The sequence below is a fragment of the Dipodomys merriami genome, unplaced genomic scaffold (assembly GCF_024711535.1).
Source record: "Dipodomys merriami isolate MVZ:Mamm:240054 unplaced genomic scaffold, mDipMer1.0.p SCAF_14, whole genome shotgun sequence".
Lineage (NCBI taxonomy): Eukaryota > Metazoa > Chordata > Mammalia > Rodentia > Heteromyidae > Dipodomys > Dipodomys merriami.
In genome coordinates this window covers 16,122,801-16,147,065 of record NW_027202715.1, presented here as the reverse complement: position 1 = coordinate 16,147,065, position 24,265 = coordinate 16,122,801, and the positions used below count along the sequence as shown (strand labels likewise).

Here is a 24,265-nt window from a genome sequence, read left to right as displayed (position 1 = left end):
AAAAGTTCATGAGACTTTTTAAAATTTTATTTTATTTTGTAAAGATGATGTACAGAGGGGTTATAGTTACATGAGTAAGGTAATGAGTGCATTTCTTGTTGAGCATTGTTATTCTGTCTCTTGTCATGAGACTCATCTCCAATTAACCACTAAAAATCCAGAAGAGGAGCTGTGGCTCAAGTGGTAGAACACTAGCCTTGAACAAAAAAAGGTCAATGCCCAGGCCCTGAGTTCCAGCCCCTGTACTGGCACACACATAATAGGATGTACTATATCCATAAATGCACGTTAAAATGAAACATCCTTGTGTAACTAATTGATGCTAATAGAGTATTTTTTGACAGTCCTAGGACTTGAACTCAGAGCCTGCCTTGTGTAACTAATTGATGCTAATAGAGTATTTTTTGACAGTCCTAGGACTTGAACTCAGAGCCTGGGTACTGTCCCTAAGCTTCATTTGCTCAAGGCTAGCACTCTGCCACTTGAGCCACAGCACTACATCAGGCTTTTTCTGTGTATGTGGTAATGAGGAATCGAACCCAGGGCTTCATGCATGCTAGGCAAGCACTCTACCACTAAACCACATCCTCAGACCCTGATGCTAATAAAGAAATAAAGCATTGTGTCTGTACTGAATGTGTACACAGGGGCTGGGGGTTTAGCCAGCAGAAGGGTGCCCGCCAGGCATGCGCAAGGCCCTGGGTTTGGTCCTCAGCCCTGGGAAAAAAAAAGCTACAAGAGATCAAAAACAAAACAAAACAAAACAAAACAAGGCAACAGAATGTATATACATGTCCTCTTGTCATTATTCCCTGAACAATAGAGCATAAGGCCATTTACACAGCACAGACATTACGCGAGGTCATCAAGTCATGAAGGTATTTCTGAGCTGCTGGAGAATGTGTACAAGGCCTATGCAGCTATGATGCTATTTTCTATATGACTGGGGTATGGGCAAAGTGTGCTTGTCCCTGGAGAGACTTGGCATCCATCATCCCAGATAATGAGGAATGGTGTATTTGGGGGGATTTATCCTGTTTCTGACAAAGAGATCCAGTTTTTTTGCTTGTTTGTTTTCCTCTCTAGTCCTGAGGCTTGAACTCTGGGACTGGGCGTTGCTAGTACTGGAGCTTGAACTTAGGACCTGGGGACTGTCCTTCAAGGTTAGTGCTCTACCACTTGAGGCACAGCTTCACTTCCAGCTTTTTTGGTGCTTAACTGGAGGTAAGAGTCTTACAGAGCTGGCTTTTTTTTTTTTTTTTTTGTCCTGGGGCTTGAACTCTAGGCCTGGGCACTGTCCCTGAGCTCTTCAGCTCAAGGCTAACACTCTACCACTTGAGCCATAATGCCATTTCCAGCCTTTTTCTGTTTATGTGGTGCCTCATGCATGAGAGGTAAGCACTCTACCACTGAGCCACCTTCCCAGCCCCACAGAGCTGGCTTTGACTCATGATTCTCAGATCTAAGCCAGGTGAGTAGCTCAGATTACAGGTGTGAGCCACCAGTGCCTGGTAGAAAGGGAGCTTTGAGCACTGCAGTTTCCTAATGCCTATAAGAAATATGTGTTCAGGGTTGGGAAGGTGACTCAGTGGTAGAGTGCTTGCCTTGCATGCATGAGACTCTGGGTTCAATTCCTCAGTACCACATAAGCAGAAAAAGCCGGAAGTGGTGCTGTGGCTCAAGTAGTAGAGTGCTACCTTTGAGCTGAAGAGATGAGGGACAGTGCCCAGGCCCGGAGTTCAGGCCCCATGACCGACAAAAAAAAAAAAAAAGAAAGAAAGAAAGAAAGAAATACGTGTTCAGTGAATGAATCTTCATCACTGCATTGTTCATAACAGTAAGAATGTGTCATCTCCTCAGGTATCTATTAGTAGTAGATTGAATAATACATTGCAGTATGTCTTTTTATTTTTTGTCTTTAATTTTTCTTCCTGATGTGGAAAAGGAACTATGTAACTTGTGGGCAGGGATGGGAGGGGGAAACTAAGGGAAAGCAAAGGAAGAGTACAAGAAATGTACTCATTACCTGACTTATGAAATGGTGACCCTTCTGTATAACACCTTAATAATAATAAAATCATATTTAAAAAACTAAAACATTTTTTTAAATATTATTTTATTTTATTTGAGAACATACTGTACAGAGGGGCTACAATTACATGGGCAGGATAATGCATACATTTCTTACCAAGCATTGCAGCCTCCTCCTTTGTTTACCCTTCACCTCCCTTCCCAGCCTCCCCCCTCCCCCCACCCAATTATACCCCCCTCCCCCCCCCACACCGACATTGTAAAGCTGGTTTTGACATGACATTTTGTACTTCTCATTGAAAAAACTAAAACATTTTAAATTAATTTACCTTATTGCTATTATAGAGGTGATGATGTACAGAGGGATTACAATTACAAGAGCCTTTTTTACAGTATAAATTAAAACTTTTAAAAAATGTACATTTTTCTGTACATCTTTTTAATAATTACTTTTTTAAACTGATAAAAATTGTATATATTTATGAGGTGCAGCATATGGTTTTGGAGTATGTATATATGTTGGAATTGTTAAATTGAACTAATTAGCTATGCATCACACCTGACTCATGTAACATATTGTTTGTGTGGTGACATTATAGTATGTTTACATAACAGAACACCAAACAACAGCCAGCTTGAATACACTGTAACTATTCACAAACACAGTACTGATGACATTGATCATCTCTTATCTGAAATGCTTGGGATTCGGGATGTGTTAGGATTTTGTAAGGTTTGAATATACATAATGAGCTCTCTAGAGGAGAAGGCCCACCTCCAGACACAAAACTCAATTCGTCCCATGTATACCTTATATCCATTGTCTAAATTTTACTTGGCTTGATAATTTATTAAATTTTGGTGCTGGTACTGGGGCTTGAACTCAGATCCTCACACTCTAGCCTGGCTTTGTCACTCAAGGCTCAACCACTTGAGTCACAACTCTACTCTGGACGTTTTAGTGATTAATTAGAGATAAGAAACTCACAGACTTTTCTGTCTGGGTTGGCTTTGAACCTCAATCCTCAGATCTTAACTTCTTGAGTGGCTTGGATTGTTACAGGCATGAACCACAGGCATGGCTCTCATTTTGATTATTTCTGTAACAGTAAAAGGACATCACACATGCGATGTCCTACACATATGTATAGGACATATTTGCTAAATAATTATTTGAAAAGATGGGAAAAAAAATCTTGAAGGGGGAGGTACATTTGAGATAAGACTGTGTTATTGTGGTTCTAACACTAGGGGTAAAGGGTCACATGGTTAGATAGGTGTTTCAGCATGGCTGCCAGAGATAGAAGGGGCCCTGAGTCTGAAGATAGATGGACAGACAGACCCAGGATTACACACAGTGTCATGTCCTGGGGAGTGATGGGAAGGATTGTGTCCGGCATTTCACATCAGGATCCACCCACCAAAAGCAGGAGGATGGGGTTTAAAAAGCTACACAAAGGGCTGGGAAGGTGGCTCAGTGGTAGAGTGCTTGTCTTGCATGCGTGAAGCCCTGAGTTCAATTCCTCAGCACCACATAAGCAGAAAAATCCAGAAGTGGTGCTGTGGCTCAAGTGGTAGAGCGCTAGCCTTGAGCTGAAGAGATGAGAGACAACGCCCAGGCTCAGAGTTTAGGCCCCAGGACCGATTAAAAAAAAAAAAAAAAAAAGCTACACAAAGGTGCCAGTAGCTCACACCTATAATCCTAGCTACTCAGGAGGCTGAGATCTGAGGATAGCAGTTTGAAGCCAGACTGGGCAGGAAAGTCTATGAGACTCTTATATCCATTTAACCACAGAAAGCCTGAAGTGAGCTGTGGCTTAAGTGGTAGAGGGCTAGCCTTGAGCACAAAAGCTCAGAGACAGTGCCTAGGCCCTGAGTTCAAGGTTAAGGACCCAGCACATACACACACACAAAGCTACACAAATGTGGGCTGTGGCCAGATGGAATATAGCTCAAAAATACTGTCTGGCACCTGTAGCTCATGCCTGTAATTTTAGGTACTCAAAAGGCTGAGACCTGAGGCTCTCAGTGGAAGGCAGATTTAGGCAAGAATTAAATACTAAAATTAAATTACCCCTCCCCCCAAGTGGGAAGTGGAGCTGTGACTCAAGTGGTAGAGTGCTAACCCTGAGCAAAATACAAAAAACAAAATCCTCAGGGACAGTGCTATCCAGGCCCTGAGTTCAAACCCTAGTACCAACACACACACACACACACACACACACACACACACACACACCTAAAAATCTGTGCTGGTGACTATAGGCATGGCTATAATCACCACTACTCATGAGGTTGAGATCTGAGCTGCTCAGCTCAAAGCCAGCCAGGCAGACAAAATTAGGAGGCTCTTATCTCTGAGTAACCAGCAAAAAGCCACACGTAAAGCTGTAGCTCAAGTGGTATAGTGTCAGCCTTGAGTGAAAAAGTTGAGAGCCTGAAGTTCCCAGATAGAAAGAAACAACAACAAAAAGAACTGACAGAAATCCAAGCCAGATCTGGTGGTACCAGCCTGTAATACCAGTACTCATGAAGCACAGACAGGAAGATAAGAAGTTTGAGGCCAGTCTGGGCTAAAGTTCAAGGCTCATACGTGTGAGTTATATGGTTCAATTCTGTCTTTAAAAAAAGTGAAAACACAGGGAAGGAGGGAAAAAACAGAGTGAGAGAAGAGGTAAGATTGTCCAAAAAGAAATGTATTGTCTGACATGTAACTGTAACCCCTTTGTACATCACCTTTATAATAAAACATATAAAATAAAAAGCAAAAATGAAATAAAAGTTGGGCTGGAGGCATGGCTTAAGTGGTAGAGCACCAGATGTAAGCAAGGCTCATGTGACTTCAGGCTAGCCTAGTACCAACCCACTAACAACCCTGATTTGTTGGACTCAGGAATGAATCTTATCCAATTGACATACACAGAATTTCACTCTTTTCAAGGATACATAGGACCGTTAACAATAGAATGCATTTTCAGCCATCAAGAATGAAAACGCAAAAAGAAAAAAAAAAAAATGAAAATGCAGCAGGAACAGAACACATCCTCAGCCAGGTGCTGGTGGCTTACACCTGTAATCCTAGCTTCTCTGGAGGGAGGATTTTGGTTTAAAGCCAGCTCAGGCAGTGAAACTCTTATCTACAATTATCCACCATAAAGCTGGAAGTGGTGCTGTGGCTCAAATGATAGAGTGCTAGTCTAGACCAAAAGAAGCTCAGGGACAGCACCCAGGTCCCAAGTCCAAGCTCTGTTACTGGCAGGCACTCACAAAAAAAGAAAAATTCGGGTACAGACTGCTCTTAACATTCTCACCGAATTAACCTATTCTTATTGGGAATCAATTGAGCACATATGTCTATACACATATTCTGGTCCTGAGGCTTGAACTCAGGGCCTGGGTGCTGTCCCTGTGCATGTTTACTCAGGGTTAGTGCTCTACTTGAGCCAAAGCTCCACTTTCAGCTTTTTGCTGGTTAATTGGAGGTAAGAGTCTTATGGAGTTTACTGCCCAAGGCTGACTTGGAACCATGATTAGTCTCTTGAGTAGCTAGGAATGAGCCACAGTGGTTTTATTGTCACACAGCTTTCTGAAGTCCCCAAAGGGATTTAAGGGGTGACCACATCACCAGCTGGGTGGTTCCAGTGCCTTACTCTTGCAAAAAAGCAAGCAAACAAAAAATCTTGGATGGATGCTGGTGGCTCACACCTGTAATCCTAGCTGTTTGGGAGGCTGAGATCTGAGGATCATGGTTCAAAGCCAGCCTGGGCTGGAAGGTCTGTGAGACCCTTATTCCCAATGAGCCAGCAAAATATAAAAGTGGAGTTGTGGTTCAAGTGGTAGAGCGCCAGCCTTGAATATAAAAGCTCAGGAACAGCTCCCAGGCCCTGAGTTCAAGTCCCAGGGCCCGCGTGCACACACACACAGAAACCCGGCCCAAAGGAACCTGGCTCGTCCTTTCCCGGGGCGCCCTCCGCCTCCTGCCCGCGTGCTGCCCGCTCTCTGTCGGGGCACCATCGCCCCGCACCCTCATTCGCTGCCCGCGTGCCCACGCCGCCCCGCGCCCGCCCGGCGTCCGCCCGCCCGCTCGCGCTCCCGGGCGCCGGCTGCGGAGGGAGCTGCTCTGCCCGCAGCTGGCGCAGCGGGGGCGGCCGCGGTGGGCGGGAGCCGCGGGGCCCGGGCGCCGAGCATGAGCCGCCGGCGACACCGGGCGCGCGCTGCTCGGGGCCCGATCGCGGCGCGAGGGCGGCGCGGGAGCCACACTGGCCCGGACCGAGGTAGGCAACGGCCACCGAACCCCGCCTTCGGAGCGCCCCGGAGCCCCGCGATCGCGGCCGGGGCAGGGCGGGGCGCGGCGCGGCGCGCGCGGAGCTGGGGTCCCGGCGCGGGGGCGCGGGGCGCGGGGCGCGCGCGGGCGGGCGGGCGGGGGCGGCCGAGGTCCCGGGAACTCCACCCAGGGCGGCACAGCGCCGAGACCCCCGGGATCCCCCCGGCCTGGCGTGGGGGGCTGGGGAATCGGAGGATCTGGGGGCTGCGCAGTTGGAAGTTTCCATTTGTTCTTCTGCATCCTGGGCTCCGCGGGTGGCATCATGTCACGCACTTGCTGGGTGGTGAGGAATGGGGCGGTGAGCGCCGCATTTCGGGGGGGATGGAGAGGTGCTCCCCTTGGTCCCCCGGGGGCCAGGGTCATTTGAAGGACCGTGTGCCTGGCCGGGCCTGGCCGGGAGCAGGCAGGGACAGGTGCGCGCCGAGGCGGTCTGGGTGTACTTGGGGTGTCTGGGTGTACCTGGGGCGTGGGGTCTCCTGTTTGGGGAGGGTCCCGCTGGCGGCAGAGGCTGGGGGATGTTTACAGGGAGGCTGGCACCTGCCTCTTGGGAAGAGCCAGGGCGCCCTGTTTCTTCCTGCCATCCTCCCACTGTCAGAACTGGGGAAGGGCCCAGATGGCCACTTGCCCCAGGAGTCCAGAACCCTCGGGGGTCCAGTGGCACAGGGGACACTCAGGAGGACACACAGATCGGGACACAGTCCCTCCTGGACTCTCCCAGCCCAGCCTACCTGCATCTGCGCCCCTCGTTGCCCACATAGGGGTCCTCCAACACAGAGGACCTAACCTGCCAGAAAGTGGAGGATACCACATATCTAAACTTGTGAGCTATGGGCAGACTGCAAGGCCCCACCAAGACTCAGTTTCCCTATCAGCAGGACGATGGCACCATGGCTCTGGTAACTGTTGTAGGTATTTGCAAGATGGCATCCATTGGCACTGCTGTGTGTGTGTGTGTGTGTGTGTGTGTGTGTGTGTGTGTGTGTGTGTGTTGGTCCTGGGGTTTGAACCCCAGGCCTCGGTGCTATCCCTGAGCATTTTTGCTCAAGGCTAACGCTCTACTGCTTGAGCCACAGCTCCACTTTGGCTTTTTTGCTGGCTAACTGGAGATAAGAATCTCACAGACTGTCTTGCCTGGGCTGGCTTCAAACCCAGATGTTCAGATCTCAGCCTCCTGAGTAGCTAGGATGACAGGCCTGACCCACCACAGTGGACACTGCTTTGAAGCCTCTGGAAGAGGAGATGCGTGGGGTCCTCCGCTGGGTGGCCAGGCAGTGGGCCGGTGGGTGGAGCCTCTGCCCCTGTAGTCTTTGTCAGGGCTGTGGATCACTGTGGTCCTTCTGCCCAGAACTGTCAGCCTGGAGCAGAAGCATGGCATGAGCCTGAGGCCCACAGAGGGAATGGGTTCTAGAGGAGGCCTGGAAGCACCATGGGAGATGGCCCCATTTTGGGAGCCCAAGCAGGTGTCCCCAGGTGTGCTGCCTAAAAGCTGGCCAGTGAGTTTGTTTTTCTCTGAGAGGCGTCTTGGAGCCAGCCGATGGCTCCCATCCACCTGGCAATTCATAGCAATGGAACAGTTCACACAGAGCAGAGGGGTTTTTGGTGTAACTTAGCAACTGCAGATGGAGGAGGAGTGGGAGGAGGGAGAGCAGGAGGAAGAAGGGAGGGGGAAGGAGGAGAAGGAGGGACTTGGAAGGGGGAGGAGAAAGAGAAGAGAAGGAGAGGAAGAGGGAGAAGAGGAAGAGGAGGAGGAGGAGGAGGGAACTGGAGGGGGAAGAGGCTAGAAGAGAAGGAAGAGATGGGGAGGGAGAGGTGGAGGGAGGGAAGGGAGAGGGGAGGAGGAGAAGTAAATTATTTACCCCATTGCATTTATTAGCTAAGGATGGGGGACCCACCCCTCTGAGTGAGGAGAGCTGAGGGTAGGGACCTGCTACCTACCTCGCCAGATGAGGAGCACACCTGCCTGCCTGGTCCCCTGGGGGGTGGGCACCTGGCATCTGGAGTATGCAGCTGAGGCCTGGAGCTCCTGGGTATCCCGTTCCCCAGTATCCCCTTCCCCACCTGTAGGGGGTGAACTCAAGGGCAGCAGTGGGAGGAACAGCTTTAGCTTGATTCACAGCTCCAAACCACACTGTCCAGGAAGACATACGCAGGTGCTCTGCCAAGGAAGGGCAAGGGGGCTTCTTGCCCACCCTCCCCTCAGGTCAGGGACAATGGGGAAGCCCATTATGGTGTGACCCTATCCTAGAGGAAGGGTTTCTGAGTGACTGGGTGTGGAGTCCCAGGGGTGTCAGAGGGGCCAGCTTAAGGCCTCCAGATCCTTCCCTGGTGTGCCCTGCCAGGACTTCTCCCTCCCTCCCTTCTTCCCTCCCTCTACTTTCTCTCTTCTGAGACCTCTATTTTAGCCTTGGTCTGCTTTGGCTATTTTTCTCTCCAAACTGAGCAGAATCTGCCCCTATAACTCCCACCCACTCCAGGCTGCCTCTCCCTCTCTGGCCCACCTTCCTCCTGCAAAGAAGTGCTTACTGAGCAAGCCGGCGGGGAGAAATGGGGGGCTGGGAGGAGGTCAGGAGTAGGAAGGGGCATCTCAGGAGGCCATGTCTGTAGAGGAGGGGCTTCAGGCCCCCCTCTGGTAGGGCCTCTGACTCTTGAGGGTCTAGGGAGGATGTGGGGTCCTCTTTTTGCTTGTCTGCCTTTGTGTGTGTGTGTGTGTGTGTGTGTGTGTGTGTGTGTGTGTGTGTGTGTGTGTGTGTGTGTGTCCTGGGGCTTGAACTCAGGGCCTGAACACTTTCCCTTAGATTTTTTACTCATGGCTGGAGCTCTACCACTTGAGCCACAATTCCACTTCTGGCTTTTTGCTGGTTAATGGGAAGTAAGAGTCTCAAGGATTTTGCTGACCCAGCTAGCTTTGAGTCCAGGTCCTCTGATCTCAACTTTCTGCATATCTGGGATTATAGGTATGAGCTGGGCTGCTGGGCTTCTCTGTGCTCTAGAAGTATCTTCCTCTGTCTCTCATTCACCAGACACAGAAGCTCCTTCAGGTCCCCTTCCTCAGTGCTAGGAGGTCACCTGATCTGTGATTACCCTCCTCACCATGCTGCCCAGTGTAACCAGCAGGGGCCCAGAGGTCTGCCAGTCCTTGGTGAGCTGCTGTGTGCTCGCAGGTGGCAAGCCCCAGAGGTGAAGGGATTTGTACAAGATTTCTCCCATCTCCCCTCCTCCACTTCCTTCCTTCCTTTTTTTTTTTTTTTTGTCAGTCATCTGGCTTGAACTCGGGGTCTGGGTGCTGTCCCTGAACCTTTTTTTGCTCAAGACTACTGCTCGACCCCTTCCAGTTTTCTGGTGGTTAATTGGAGATAAGTCTCACAGACTTTCCTGCTCCAGCTGGCTTTGAACTGTGATCCTCAGATCTCAGCCTCTTGAGTAGCTAGGATAACAGGTGTAAGCCGAACAGCAACTGGCGCTCTCTCTCTCTCTCTCTCTCTCTCTCTCTCCCCCACATCTCTCTTTCCCTCCCTCTCTTCCTTCCTTTCCTGCTTATTTTTCTTTCTTTTATTTGTGTCAGTATTTGTGCCTAGACTCAGGGCCTTGTACTCTCACTTGGGTCTTTTTGCTCAAGGCTAGTTCTCTATCACATCAGCCACAGCTCTGCTTTTGGCATTTTGGTGGATCATTGGAGTTAAGAGTCTCTTGGAAGCTGGGTGCCAGTGGTTCACACCTGTAATCCTAGCTACTCAGGAGGTTGAGACCTGAGGATTGTTGTTTAAAGCCAGCCCCAGCAGGAAAGGCCGTGAAATGCTTATCTCCAATAAATCACTAGAAAACCACAAGTGGCGCTGTGGTTCAAGTGGTAGAGCACTAGCCTTGAGCTGAAGAGCTGAGGGACAGCATTCAGGCCCAGAGTTTAAGTCCCACAACCGACAAAACAAAAAGAGTCTCTTTGGATTGATCTGACTGGACTGATTTTGACCTTGATCTTTATATCTCAGCCTCCTGAGTAGCTGGAATTACAGGCATGAACCTCAGCACCTGGCTTATTTTCTCCCATCTTGGGATTACAAGCGTGCCTCCCTCTTAGGCTCCCACCCACCCTACTCCTCTGTGCAGCTGACTTTGAAGATGTGTTCTCTGCTTGCTCACCCAACATCACCTCCCACTCACTCCCCACCCACGCCCATCTGGTACACTCCAGTCCAGGGGGACCATCCACACAGACCCTGGACTTCCTTCCCTGCTCCCAGACACTCTACCCAGGCTTGGCAGCCTTACCTGGCTGCTTTATTCCCTGGAAACTCAGTGTCCCTGTTTCTAAGGACCAGGGCTGATACCTTCTCTCCAACCGTAGATTTCCTTTCTCCTTGCTGAGCTGATCCCAACTCTCATCACTTCCAGCAAGGGGCTTCTTTAACTGTCCAGCACCTGCTGGATAGTTCTTGGGTAACTAGGGATGCATACCTTGTACACTGCCATTACACCCCTAAACTCTAAATCCTGTCTGCCTCAGGATCCCCATCCAAGCAGGTGGAGAGCCATGGTCTTCCTGGCTTCTCTTTAGATCTCCCTTCCTCTCCCTTCCCTTCCCTTCCTCTCTCTTCCCTTCCTCTCCCTTCCCTTCCCTTCCCTGCCCTGCCCTTCTCTTCCCTGCCCTTCCCTTCCTCCTCTCCACTTCCCTCCCCTCCCCCACTCTCCTCCCTTCCATTCCCCTTCTTTCTTACTTCTTTTGCCATTACTAGGGCTTCAACCCAGCACCTGGGTGCTGTTCCTTAGCTTTTTTTGCTTATGTCCGGTGCTCTGTCACCTGAGTCACAGCTCTATTTCTGGCATTTTAATATTGAACATAAGAGCCTTATGGACTTTCCTGCCCAGGCTGGTGTTGAACTTCAGTCCTCAGATCTCGGCCTCCTGAGCAGCTGGGACTATAAATGTGAGCTACTGGTGACTTCCACCAGATCAGTCTTTGCATGAAGTCATCTTTCAACCTAGCCCCAGCCCACCCTGGACTTCTCTTCCACTCCTCTCCTACTCACTGTGCTCTTGCTCTTGGTTCTCTGGACAGTCTCTCCACCCTGGCTGTGGCCTCTGCTGTCCCTGGCACCCCCCTCCCCAGTATTCTTCCAGTGTCCTCTGTACAGCTGTGATGTTCAGAGGCCCCAGGCCTCTGCAGGAAACGACCTGGGTGTGTTGCTTGTCAGCGATGCTCTGGATCCCAGTCCAGGCCAATTGAATACTAGCTCCCACATAGGTGGGATATGTACAGAGGGCTTCAAGTATATAGATCTGTGTCTAGAATCATGCGCAGGGATGCCTGGCCTAGACAAAGTGCTGCCCATTTTCTGGTAGAGGAGAGAGGGGCAGAGTCCAGAGCCCTGGGAGAGGCCTAAGGGGTGGGGTGGGGGGAGTAGTAGGGGTGGAGCTGAGAGACCATAGCCCGATTTGTTGTCACCACCACTTCCGTTTCTCCAAGTGTCACCCTCAGTCTCTACCTTGAAGAGAGAGTTCTCCCTGGATCCGGTTGCCATGACAACAGTGTTCACAAAAGAGTAGCTTCTGTGGAGGAGGCAGGCTGGCTCGCCCAGAAGCTGAGGGTGCTGGGAGAGGGTGTGAAATTCTGATGGGTGTATCAGCAGAGCCTGTTTCTCCCCCCTTCCAGGCTCACCCAGATCTTCAGGACCCTCCCTCCCCAGGCCTCTGGTACCCAAACTCACCCCATATGACTGTCGCATAGCCTGGATTCCCTCTAGGTGTGGCCTAGACTTATAACCAGCCATAGCTGGACTGACCAGGACCAAGGAGCTCTCCAGTCCATGCTGAGCACTGGCCCCAGACATTTCCCAGGGTGGGGTACGCAGGCGCAGAAGCCACAGGGAGACTTCCCTGCAGATTCTGAACCCAAGACCTCACAGGCTCCACGGGCTGTGAGCACTGAACAAACCTTCAAGGGCTTCATTTTCTCTACCTAAACCTAGGAAGTCTAGATCTGCATCCCCACAGCTGGTCACATGGAATGCCAGGATGGGATAGACTGGGACTTCCATCCTCAGAGCGGAGGAGGGGAGGCAGGCAGAAGCCGTTCCAGCCGGGAGATGAGGTTGGATAAGATTGAGACTCACACAGGAGGTTGTGGAGTTCCTGGGTTGGCGCGATGCTGAGTTAATTACTCAGAACAGGCAGGAGGCATCTTGAATTATTCATTTGATTGATGTGAGTGATGGTGGGTGGCCCCCACAGGGCCGGATAAGGAGTGGAGCCCCTTGGAAAACCAGCCGGGGGAGCAGATGAGCCATCAGCCTGTTCTAGGAAAGCCCAGGTCCTGCCCCTATTCCCTACTGTGGGCAAGTCACTTCCTGCAGCCTCATCCTCCCCCCCACCCCAGCCACGGTTAAGGGGTCTTCTGTGCTGTTTTCCCTACTATGGCTTGGGTGAGCCTGGCTTGCCAGTGCAGCCCTAGGACCAGAGGCCCCTGAGATGATTCACCTGCACTGCCTGTATGCAGAGGGGTGGGCTCACAAGGATTTTGGCAAAGGTCTGGCTGGCAGGGCTGGCCTGAGTTGTTCTCCACTGAATGGCCAGGGCCATGGGATCCATTTCCAAAAGGGTACTGGGCTGCAAAGTAAGAGGGACCGTCTCATGATCCCAGTGTGTCACTACCTGGGCCACTCTCCTAGCGATGGTGCTTCCAATGGCCTGGTCTGCAGTGGGCACAATGGGCAGAGGAAATTGCCAGTTACCCACGAATGTACCTCAACAATAGCAAAGAAACACAGTCTTTCAAAGCTGGATGCTGATAGTCACGCCTGTAATCCTAGCTACTCAGGAGGCTGAGGTCTGAGGATCTAGGTTCCAAGCCAGTCCAGGTAGACGAATTTGTGCGACTCTTAGCTTCAATGAGTCAGCAAGAAAGCCTAAGTGGAGGCGTGGCTCACATGGTAGAGTGCCAGCCTTGAGTGAAAAAGCCAAGAGAAAGTGAGATGCCCTGATTACAAGTCCTAGTACGAGCTCACACGAAAATTACAATAAGGGGTATTTTGTAGGTGTGGCTACCATGCACTATGAACTGGTCTATGGCTAGGCCTGTCAGAGAGCCCACCTGTTTGAGGAGATGCCCACACTCAGGAGCTTCCCCGCCACGTCCCACCTCCACGGCCTGCAGTAGGAAAGACCAGGATGGAGGCCCAGGGAAGGGACTAAAGACAGGTAGGCACCTGCCCAGGCTGGTTTGGAACTGAGATCCTCAGACCTTAGCCTCCTGAGCAGCTAGGATTACAGGCTTGTGCCACTGGTCTTTCAGATGTGGTGAGGAGCAGGTTGGAGGAGAGTTCTCAGGAGCTTCTTACTGTAAGAGAGGGGAGGGGATCTATTAAAATAGTGCAATTCCAGGTCAAGTCCTGTCCTGAGGGAGCTCTGGCCTAGGAACTACACCACAGTTTGCCCTCTCAGGCAAGGGAATGGGGGGCTTGTGCTACTTGCTACTGGTTAGCCCTTAGTTGCTGGCTCCTCCAGTCCTCCACAGGAGGCTGCAAGAATGAAATACCTTAACATGCTAGCAGCCCTGGGGGGAAGGGGTTGTCAGAGTAAGCCCCAGAAGTCAGCAGGGGGGCATGTGACACCCCTAGGCAGGGGGCTTCCTACATTCCTGTAATCCCAGGAGCCAGTCTTTGGAGCCTGAGATGCCACCAGGAACAGTCAGCTCCTGCCTGAAGGAGGTGTCACCTCTCATGGCCTGGTTTACCCAGCCTGCACCACACTCTGTAATGATTCTCTTTTTCCCAGGATGCAGTCTGCTCCATGCTACCTGTTGTTGGGACCCAGGACCACAGGTCTGTGGGTACAGGTGAGCGCCATGGATTTTCCAGGGAAGGATTGATTGATAGGCATCACCATTTGCTCTGGAGTCAGGGTGGTCTGGGCAGAGAGAAGTTGAGATTGTTCATTTGTTGGTTTGTGCTGGTCCTGAGATTTGAACTCCAGCCTTGGGCAGTGTTTCTGAGATTCCTTGCTCGAGGCTAGTGCTCTACCACTTGAGTCACACTTCCATTTTTGGCTTTTTGTATGTGTGGTTAATTGGAGACAAGAGTCTCATGGATTTTCTGGCCCTGGCTGGCTTCGAAGTATGATCCTCAGAACTCATTCTCCTGAGTAGCTAGGATTACAGGTGTGAGCCACTGGTGCCCAGTGAGAATCTGTGATTGAATACCAGCCCCTAGCCAGTGAGGGCAGGGTGGGTAAGGAGCACTGGGACCTTCACTCTAAACCCGGTATCCTCTGGCTGCCTTGAATTCCTTACTCAGGCATGGCCTGCCTCAAGCAGCCATGTGCCCGGGGAGTTATTGGCTTGAGTGGCAGAGGGTGCCTGGCATGGATGGCCCAGCAGAATGGGCCCACACTGAGAGGCAGCCAGACACAGACTTTATAGGCCTCACCTATGGTCTAGAGAGGAGAAACTGAGATTCTTTAACTCCAGGCCTGGGCAGTGTTCCTGAGACTTTTTTTTTGCTCCAGGCTTATATTCTATCTCTTGAGCCACAGCTCCACTTCCAGCTTTCTGGTGGTTAACTGGAGATAAGAGTCCCATGGATTTTCTTGCCTAGGCTGGCTTTGAATCATGATCCTCAAATCTCAGACGTCTGAGTAGCTAGGATGACAGGCGTGAGCCACCGGTGCCTGGCTCACCTTAGGGTTTAGACACCTCCACACCCACCTACTCAGGAGATGTGGGCTGCTAAGTTGAATTCAAGAGAACTGTGTCCCAGTTTTCTCATCTCACAGTGAATAATTGATAAGCACAGAGATGGCGGCAAGATGGGCTTCGGTGAGGCTTTTCTCCTGCAGCAGCTTTGAGCACACATGCATGGGTGTGATCCTGCAGGAGAGCCACTGACATCTCTAGCCCAGCTGATCCAGTTGGGACACCTGGGACCCATGGTGGCAGCTGTGTGCTTGTCCAAAAGGGGCTGTCATTGGACATATGAGATCCTGCTCAAGGGGAGGGAGATCTAGCCCATGCATTTGTGGGTACAGGGGGTCCACGCCTTTCCTAGGGATAGAAACCCTCATGGCCTGGCAGAGCTAAGGGGAGAATCCCCCCCTCCCCCCAAAAAGCTCATCAAAAGTTATGCCACAGGTAAAAATATGATAATGTAGTACCAGGACTAGCATTAGAGAGTGAGAACACATGTGTCCAGGGGCACTTGGTCCCTACCCCCATCCCAGAGGGACTAAAACACAGGGAATGGGGTGCCCCATGAGGTCCTGGCTCAGAATTCCGCCCACCCAGGCTGGGATATGTAGGCCTTGGGGATGGGGATTCGCACAGTAGAGCCCCAGCTGGCATGAAGGGGTAGTTAGACACAAGCAGGCCTCCACAGGCAAGTGCAGCTAGATATTCAGTGTGTATGTGACAATAGAAGCAGGTAATGTGAGGGGCTGGGAAAGATTGGGGAGATGGAAGGGTGACATTGATCAAAATGCATTGTACTCATACACTGACATGTTGAGCTGAAATCCCTCTGTACAACTTCTTAAATATAGTATCTATCTATCTATCTATCTATCTATCTATCTATCTATCTATCTATCTATCTATCTATCATCTATCTATCTACCTACCTACCTACCAGCCTAACATTGGACTGGAAATCATTACTGGAGTATTAGGTAAGCTCAGAGGAATTAGGAACCTAACCCAAGGCAAAGTCAAGTCTGGGGCATGGACTCCAACTGGAGTCTTCTCTATCATCATGACCCCTGGAGCCACATCCAGGTCCTGTTATGAGAGCAAGCCATAGAAGATAGGAAGATGGCCTGGGGAGAGACTGCTGATCAAAACACAGTACTACCCTTGTGCAGGGTGTAGGCCAAGCACCAAGAGTACAGCCCTTACCTGGGAGGGGGTAGAAAGGGAACACAGTGATTCCAGGAGAGCCACTTGGGGCTGGGCTTGTCTAGCATGTGCTAGATTCAAACCCAGAACCAACTGTATTATTTGGTGTTTATATTATTAACATTGCTTTACTTTTCCTTCCTTCCTTTCTTTCGTTCTTTCGTTCTTTCTTTCTTTTTGGGTCCATTGTGAGGCTTAAACTCAGGGCCTGTGTACTGTCCCTAAGTTCTTTTGGTAGCACTCTACCACTTTGAGTCACAGCACCACTTCCAGTTTTCTGGTGCTTAATTGGAGATAAGTCTCAAAGACTTTCTTGCCTGGGCTGTCTTCAAACCACAATCTTCAAATCTCGGCCTCCTTAGTAGCTAGGATTACAGGTGTGAGCCACTGGTGCAATGTAATGTTTCTATCTGTAGGGTGTGTGTGTGTGTGTGTGTGTGTGTGTGTGTGTGTGTGTGTGTGTGTGTGTGTGTGTGTGTGTGTGTGCTGTAGGGTGTGTGTGTGTGTGTGTGTGTGTGTGTGTGTGTGTGTGTGTGTGTGTGTGTGTGTGTGTGTGTGTGTGTATGCCAGTACTGGGAATTGAACTCTGAGCCTTGAATGCTTGCTTGGCTTTTTCACTCAAGACTGGAACCATTTGAACCATACCTCTACTTCCAGATCTTTTCTAGTTCATTGGAGATAAGAGTTTCATGGATTTTCCTGCCCAGCCTTGCTTTGTGATCATCAGATCTCAGCCTTCTGAATAGCTAGGATTACAGGTGTGAGCCACTGGTGCCGGCTTCAAGCCACCTTTGCTGGCAGGGTGAGGCAGCCAGATGAACCCCCCCTTCCTGGTGCCAGGGCACAAAGGGGGTCATATGAGCCAATGCCACAGTCTGATTGGGCTCAGAGTAAACAGTGTGGCAAGCTGGTCTCAGTTTCCCCATCTGCAAAGTAGACAGTCAGGCTGGGCCCTCATGGCTGTCTTTATATTATTAGCATAATCTTCCTTTCCTTCCTTCCTTCCTTCTTTCCTTCCTTCCTTCCTTTCTTCCTTTCCTTTCCTTCCTTCCTTCTTTCTTTCCTTCCTTCCTTCTTTCCTTCCTTCTTTCCTTCCTTCCTTCCTTCCTTTCTTCCTTCCTTCCTTCCTTCCTTCCTTCCTTCTTTCCTTCCTTCCTTCCTTTCCTTTCTTTCTTTTTCTTTCCTTCTTTCTTTCTTTTGGTCCATCATGGGCCTTGAACTCAAGGCCTGGGAACTTTAGGCTCCAGGAGTCTCCGTACACAGGGCGAACAGGAGGCAGGCCTTCCCTCTTCAGGATGCGTCTCCTGAGTCCCTTGTGTCTGATCAGAGATGGGGTGAGACCCTGATCCTGGTCTTCCAGGCTGTAGTGTGAGCCCCTCTGCTTCCTGACTTCCAGCTGTGCTCCGCCCAGGCCTACCCCTCCTCCCTGGGGGTCTGGATGACAGGGAGCCTGTCTTCCAGGCACTGGTGGCTCATGCCTGTAACTAACAATATATTCAGGAGACTGAGATCTGAGAAGCGTGGTTCCAAGCCAGCTAGAGCAGGACAGTCCTTGAGGCTCTTATTTCCAGCTAACCACCAAGGAGGGGCTGGGAATGTGGCTTAGTGGTAGAGTGCTTACCTAGCATGCATGAAGCACTAGGTTCATTTCCTCAGTTCCACATAAACAGAAAAAGCCGAAAGTGGCGCTGTGGCTCAAGTGGTAGAGTGCTAGCCTTGAGCAAGAAAAGCTCAGGGACAATGCCTAGACCCTGAGTCCAAGCCCCAGGACTAGGGGAAAAAAACAAAAAACAAACAAACAATCAAAAAAAACAAAGCAAAGCTAATCACCAAAAGGCCAGAAGTGGCACTGTGGTGCTAGCCTTGAGCACAAAAGCTCAAAGACAGTGCTCATGCCTTGAGTTTAAGTCCCAGGATTGGCACACACAAAGAAACTAAGGAATAGTGCTCTGAGTTCAAGGTCTAGTATTGGTGTGTGCAGAAGGTGTGTGTGCGTGGGCAGGTACACACACACACACACACACACACACAAAGGTAAAAGAAATGAACAAACCGCTGCAGGGCAAATTTATGCCAGTAGCTGGGGGTGTGCACTCTGTGGTTTACTCTAGCATTGGGCTTCCTGGACCAGCCCTGGAACCAGAGGCTCACATCTCAGGAGTGGGTGAGCAAGGCCTACCCGAACAAATCTAGACCAGAGTGGCACACCAGGTATAGCCCAGAGGTGCCAGGCCAGTGGGGTGAGTGTGGCTCCCCTGGGGTGTCATCCTATACAGTGACTCCCAGATAGGAGCCAAGCCGACACCCACGGGGAGGAGGGAGGTGGGGATGCTGTCCTAATTCATATGCACACTGCAGCTTTTCATGTTGCTTGGCAACCGAGGAGAAGTCAGAGAGATGCCCAGATCACACAGATGCCCCCAACTCTGGACTATAGCATCTTCCCAGGGATGTTCAGGTGCCTGGGTTCTCAGAAATGACTCCACACCCCTACCACCTGTGGTCCCCAGCCCGAGGCTAGGCCTTTGCACCTCCTATACTGGGGACTTGGGTGACTCTGCCTTAACCAAGGTCCTGTTCTCTTGGATAGTTCACTTCACATTTACAGCCTCAGTTTCCAGATTTTTTGTGTGCCATCCTGGGGTATGAATTCAGGGCTGGGGAACTGTCCCTGAGCTTTAGTTGCTCGAGGCTAGTGCTCTACCACTTGAGCCACAGCTCCACTTCTGGGGGGTTTTTTGGTGGATAATTGGAGGTAAGAGTCTCATGGACTTTTGTGTCCAGGCTGGTTTTGATGTTCAGATCTCAGCCTCCTCAGTAACTAGGATTGCAGGCATGAGCCACTGGCACCTAGTCAGCTTCCATATTTAAACGTGGGCCAGAGGCACACTTTACAGGGCATCTCACTCTTGCTTAGCATTTTTGGTCAAGGCTGGTGCTCTGCCCCTTGAGCCACACTCCCAGTTACCTTTTTTTGGTTGTTGGTCAATTGGAGGTGAGTCTCATGGATTTGACTGCCCAGACTAGCTTTGAACTATAATTCTCATATCTCAGCTTCCTGAGTGGAATTACAAGCCTGAGACACAGCACCTGTTGGCTTTGAGGTTTCAGTCCCTGGACAGTGGGAAGTTCAGCACTGGTGGGTCTGGGTTGGTCACAATATGCAGGAGGCCCTGATTTAGACTTCTGGGTTCAGTGAAGTGGCTGTCTGCTCCCTCTCTCTCTACAGAGGTCCAACCCAAGACATCACTAGGCCTGGGGTTAGCTTTCACATCTCAGCCCAGTGGACTCTGTGAGATGTAGCGAGGTGGGGTCCAGGCCAGGGTGGCAAGCCACTCAAGGGTGTGTGAGGCAGTGGGCAGGGCAGGAAGGAGTGACGCTGGTGGGTGGGCTGGTGGAAAGGGAAGGAGGGTGTGTGCTCCCTGGGAGGGGCTGTGCCGGGCAGTGACTTTGGGAAAGTTCTCCCATCCTGATGGGTTTCCTTCTGGCCATTTCCCCCCTCAGCCAAACCCTAAGCCAGCTGGCAGAAAGGCCTGGGTAGAGCTGGGCATGACTGCCAGGCATTGGACTGGGGGATTCCCAGGGGTTGGAAAAACCCCCAGTGCTGGTCCAGCTTCCTCTAGATGCCTGAAAAGGGGGACCTGTGCCAGGAGGAAAGTCCCCAGCTTTCCCAGTAGTGCTGTGGGAGAGCAGATGGGGTAGAGGGCCTCTAGCTGGCCCAGGAGTGGCTCTGGGGCTCAGGCTGCTCCTTCGGGTGGGAGGCAGGGGAGGGCTGATAGTGCTGCCAGTTACACAGGTATAATGGAGGTGTGCCTGTTGCTTCTGGTAATGCTTCTGTGTGGTCTTTTTTGTTTCCTATGCTTAGCTAAGGCTTTGGGGAACCCCAGGAAGAGCCCCTGGATAGAGTTTACCACCATACCGGCTGTAGTTCATGAAATCTGCAGCAGTGTTCTCTAAGTGCCCTGTAGACACGTGCATGCATGCTGCGTGAGTGCGTGCATGCGTGCGTGCATGTGTGTGTGTGTGTGTGTGTGTGTGTGTGTGTGTGTGTGTGTGTGCAAACAGCTGTGTGCAGTGGGGTCGCCAGGGTGACCTGCTGGGGCTGCTGGTGCCTCACAGTGTTACTCTGCCTACATTGGGGGTCAAGGAGCCATGGTGGATGTGAAGGGTCAGCTCCAAGCCCTCAAAGCAGCAGTGTGCAGTGACCCTGAGCCTACACTAGATGTGCAGGGCAGGCAGCCCTGTGGCTGAGAGCATTTGCTTGTTCCCTGACTTCCTCTTAGGACAGTTGGAGGTGCTAGAAAACTGCCGGAGGGAGTGGGAGTTTTAAAGGGTTTGTCTGTCTCTTTCTCTCTGTCTCTCTTTCTCTGTCTCTCTTTCTGTCTCTGTCTGTCTCTCTCTCGCTCTGTCTCTCTCTCTCTCTCTCTTTCTCGGGGCTGCAGAGCTTGAATTCAGGGTCGGCGCTGTCCTTGAGCTCTTTTGCTCAAGGCTAGATCTCTATCATTTGAGCTACAATGTTACTTCTGGTTTTTCTGGTAGTTCGTTGGAGATCAGAAGCTCATGGCCTTTCCTGCCTGGGCTAGCTTTGAACTGCTGTCCCCAGATCTCAGCCTCCTGATTAGCTAGGATTACAGTTATGAGCCACCAGTGCCTGGCTGAGGGGTATTTCTGTTGGGATGTCCTTTGGAGAGCACTGAACATCAGCACTGCCCAGCACAGACCCAGCCCATGAGTCTTGCTCAGTCCTCCATGGGGCTTCTGGGACTGGGGAGGCTGAGGTCTGACTTAGGTCTAACTTTTGGACAAAGCATGATGGCTGCTGGAATAATCCTATGTCCAGTCCTTTTCCATGGTGCCATCATGGCTGCATCAGGAGCATCACTTTGCCATGGTCCAGGAAAGGACATGAGGTACCATGGCGGAATCTGGGATCGTGTGTGTGTGTGTGTGTGTGTGTGTGTGTGTGTGTGTGTGTGTACGTACATGTGCGTGTGCCAGTACTAGGCCTTGAACTCAGGGCTTTTCTCACTTGGCTTTCTAGATCAAGGCTGGTGCTCTACCATTTGAGCCAGACCACCTGTCATTTGCTGGTTAATCGAAGATCAGAGTCTCTCAGACTTTCCTATCTGAGCAGAACTCGAACCATGATCCTCATATCTCAGCTTCCTGAGGAGCTAAGACTGCAGATGTGAGCCACCAGCACCAGACTTACCTTGTCATCACACTCTGTGGCATAGGTCCACATTCCCCGCAGATGGTCGACCCCTGGCCTCTGCCTATGCAGCCTCTCCTTGGGCCTCCCAGGTGCTGGTTTCTTCCTGCTTCTTAGACCTGGGAGCAGAGCATCCAACCTCACACTGCTCTTTCTCTGACCCTGACTGCTAGTCAAATCGATTTCTCTGAGCACAGCTACAAAGGCTCCTCCATCTTAAGTGCATACCATTAGATTGGGCCCACTAAGGTTAATTTAGGACAACCTCTCATTCCGAATAGCTGCAAAACCTGGCGTTTGGGGTTTTTTTGTTTTTTGTTTTTGTCAATCCTAGGGCTTGCATTCAGGGCCTGGGTGCTATTTCTGAGCTATTTTGCTCAAGGCTAGCACTCCACTTCTGGTTTTCTGGTGTTTAATTGGAGATAAGAGTCTCACAAACTTTCCTGCCCAGGCTGGCTTTGAACCACAACCCTCAGATCTAAACCTCCTGAGTAGCTAGGATTACAGGTGCCTGGCTTGTTTTAGTTTTTGTTTGTTTTCTATGTTCTGAGGACCAGGATGTGGACATTTTTGCATTTTTGGAGGCCACATTCAGCCCCATGAGCCCCATCCCCTCCCTGGGGTACACAAGGCAGCACCCCCTGTTCTCCAGGGCTTCCAGTGTAGAAATCCAGACAGACCCACATCCATCTATACATGGCCTGATTTCCAGGTTCCAGCAGGTTGATGGGTCTTGGAGATGGGTAGCATGAAGATTTGGCCCAAGGCTGTGTGCGTGGAACTCAGATGGTGCTGAAGGAGGGGGTGTTTTGGGCGGGGAAGGGCCTTGACCTGCTGGTTGATGTTCCTATGGGGTTCAGATTTACCAGTGGTCAGGTCAAAGTTGGCCTGTGTTGCAGTGAGAGGGGGTTTGGTATGTTGTCCTGTGCTGGTGGCAGGAGGGAGCCCCAGCCCTGCACCCAGCCTTCCTGAGGGAGCCCCCCAGCCCTGCACCCAGCCTTCCTGAGGGAGCCCCAGCCCTGCACCCAGCCTTCCTGAAGGAGTCCCCCAGCCCTGCACCCAGCCTTCCTGAGGGAGTCCCCCAGCCCTGCACCCAGCCTTCCTGAGGGAGTCCCCCAGCCCTGCACCCAGCCTTCCTGAGGGAGCCCCCAGCCCTGTACCCTGGCCTTCCTGAGGGAACCCCAGCCCTGCATCTTGGCCTTCCTAAGGTGGCTTACAGTCTGGTCCTTGAAGCCTGATGTAAAGAATATTCCTTTCCCCTGCTCTTCTATACTTTGCAAGGCAAGGGAGAGTAAACCTTCAGAGAGGAAGCACTGTAGACAGATCACGCCAGATCTTTCCCTTTGTCCCTGGGGCTGGCAGGGATTCACCAAGAGAGCTCACAGTTTGGCAGCCAGGCAGAGGCATCGTGAAGTAATTTGGGATCTGGCCCCTGCCTGGCAGTGGGTACAGGTGCCCTTGCCTGGCCTCAACTCTACCTGGAGAAACGGCCTGCCTGGCCCTGGGCAGTGCTTCTCCCTCGTTGTCAAGGCAACCTTGTCTACAAGAGATTGCTGTGGGATGTTGAGCCCAAGCCTCTTCCCTTTTCACACCACCCTGAGCTCCACAGGTTTGGGCTTTCTGATTTCCCATACTTGCTGAACCAGCTATCCCTGCTGGCACCTTTGAGTGAGGAGATCCTTGACAAGTGGGGTCTCTCAGGTGGATGGCAGTGCCATGCTAAACATGTGAGGGGGTACCAGCAGCCCACTAGACTCCTAGTTCCCACCCGTGGGCAAGACAGTCACTTGTGTTCTCACTCAAATCTCTGGTGGGGGCCCCATGGCCGGGGCCAGATGGAACTCCATGCCCCCCTGTGTGCCCGGGGTACCACCCCCACCTGCCTGCTCCCCAGTCAACAGCAATCATGTGTGTTGTGGGGCTCCCTGTTCACTACCTCGCCTCCCTTGAGGGACCCATGGCTCTTGCTGGGGAAGATGGTGGCCTCTGAGTCCTTGTCCAGCAGCACCCACCCAGGCCTGGAGGAGCACTGTGGACAGGAAGCTGAGACTCGGGAGTTCCCCTAAGCCAGAGAAAGCTGACTCAATGACCTAGATTCCTGTTGGTCCTGATGGGGGCCCAGCTGTCCAGCGGCCTCTGGGAATGCCTCTCACAGTCTGCTCAGAGTGCATGCTGGCCCCTGGTCGCGAGTGGAGGCGAGCTGGTTTGGCTGTGGGCTCTGGGTGGATGTCTCACTTTTTCACAGCTGCCTGCGTCTGGTCCGTTATACACCAACGCCTTGTGCCCAGCTGCACACGAAGAACAGTGAAACAATCTGTGTGGCCTTTTCTTCAGCGTGTGTGTGGGTGTGTTCTAGAATGCACACTGTTGCAGCACTGGAGCTTCCCGGGAGAAGGGAGCCCACTTTGTGACCCCAGGGCCCTCCAGATGTTGGAATAGCATTGGGAGGTGCAGGCAGCGAGCATGCAGACCCCTTCCCATGCAAGAAGTAAGGACCTGCTGCTCAACCCATGGGGATACATCTCAGGAGGGTTGCAGGTGGCTGATCAGTGCTTCATGCTGAGACTGAGACCGAAAGGGAAATGGAATCACAGAGATGAGGTTGCATCCCAGTGAAGAAGACCCACCCCCACAGAGTAGGTTTCTCCCCCCCCCCCCACCATTGGATTTCTCGATTCTCCCCAATCCTTCCCTCTCAGCCTCGTTTCCATCTCAAGTGATGACTATAGCACCCCGATTAAATAGGGAGCCAGGGACCGGTTCTGGCTGAGCAGACAGCTGTACTTAAGACTATCTTCCTATCCTCCTCTCGAGATTAAAA

At 51.5% G+C, this 24,265-nt stretch overlaps 1 protein-coding gene across 1 annotated transcript in view; it reads left to right on the top strand.

Annotated features, from left to right (window-relative positions):
- Positions 1–6,216: 6,216 nt before the first annotated feature.
- Rasgef1a (RasGEF domain family member 1A) overlaps positions 6,217–24,265 on the top strand; it is a 51,184-nt gene continuing 33,135 nt past the window's right edge. The window contains exon 1 of the mRNA XM_070020833.1: positions 6,217–6,305. The gene's annotated coding sequence lies outside the window, so the exon portion shown is untranslated. The remainder of the gene's footprint in view (positions 6,306–24,265) is intronic.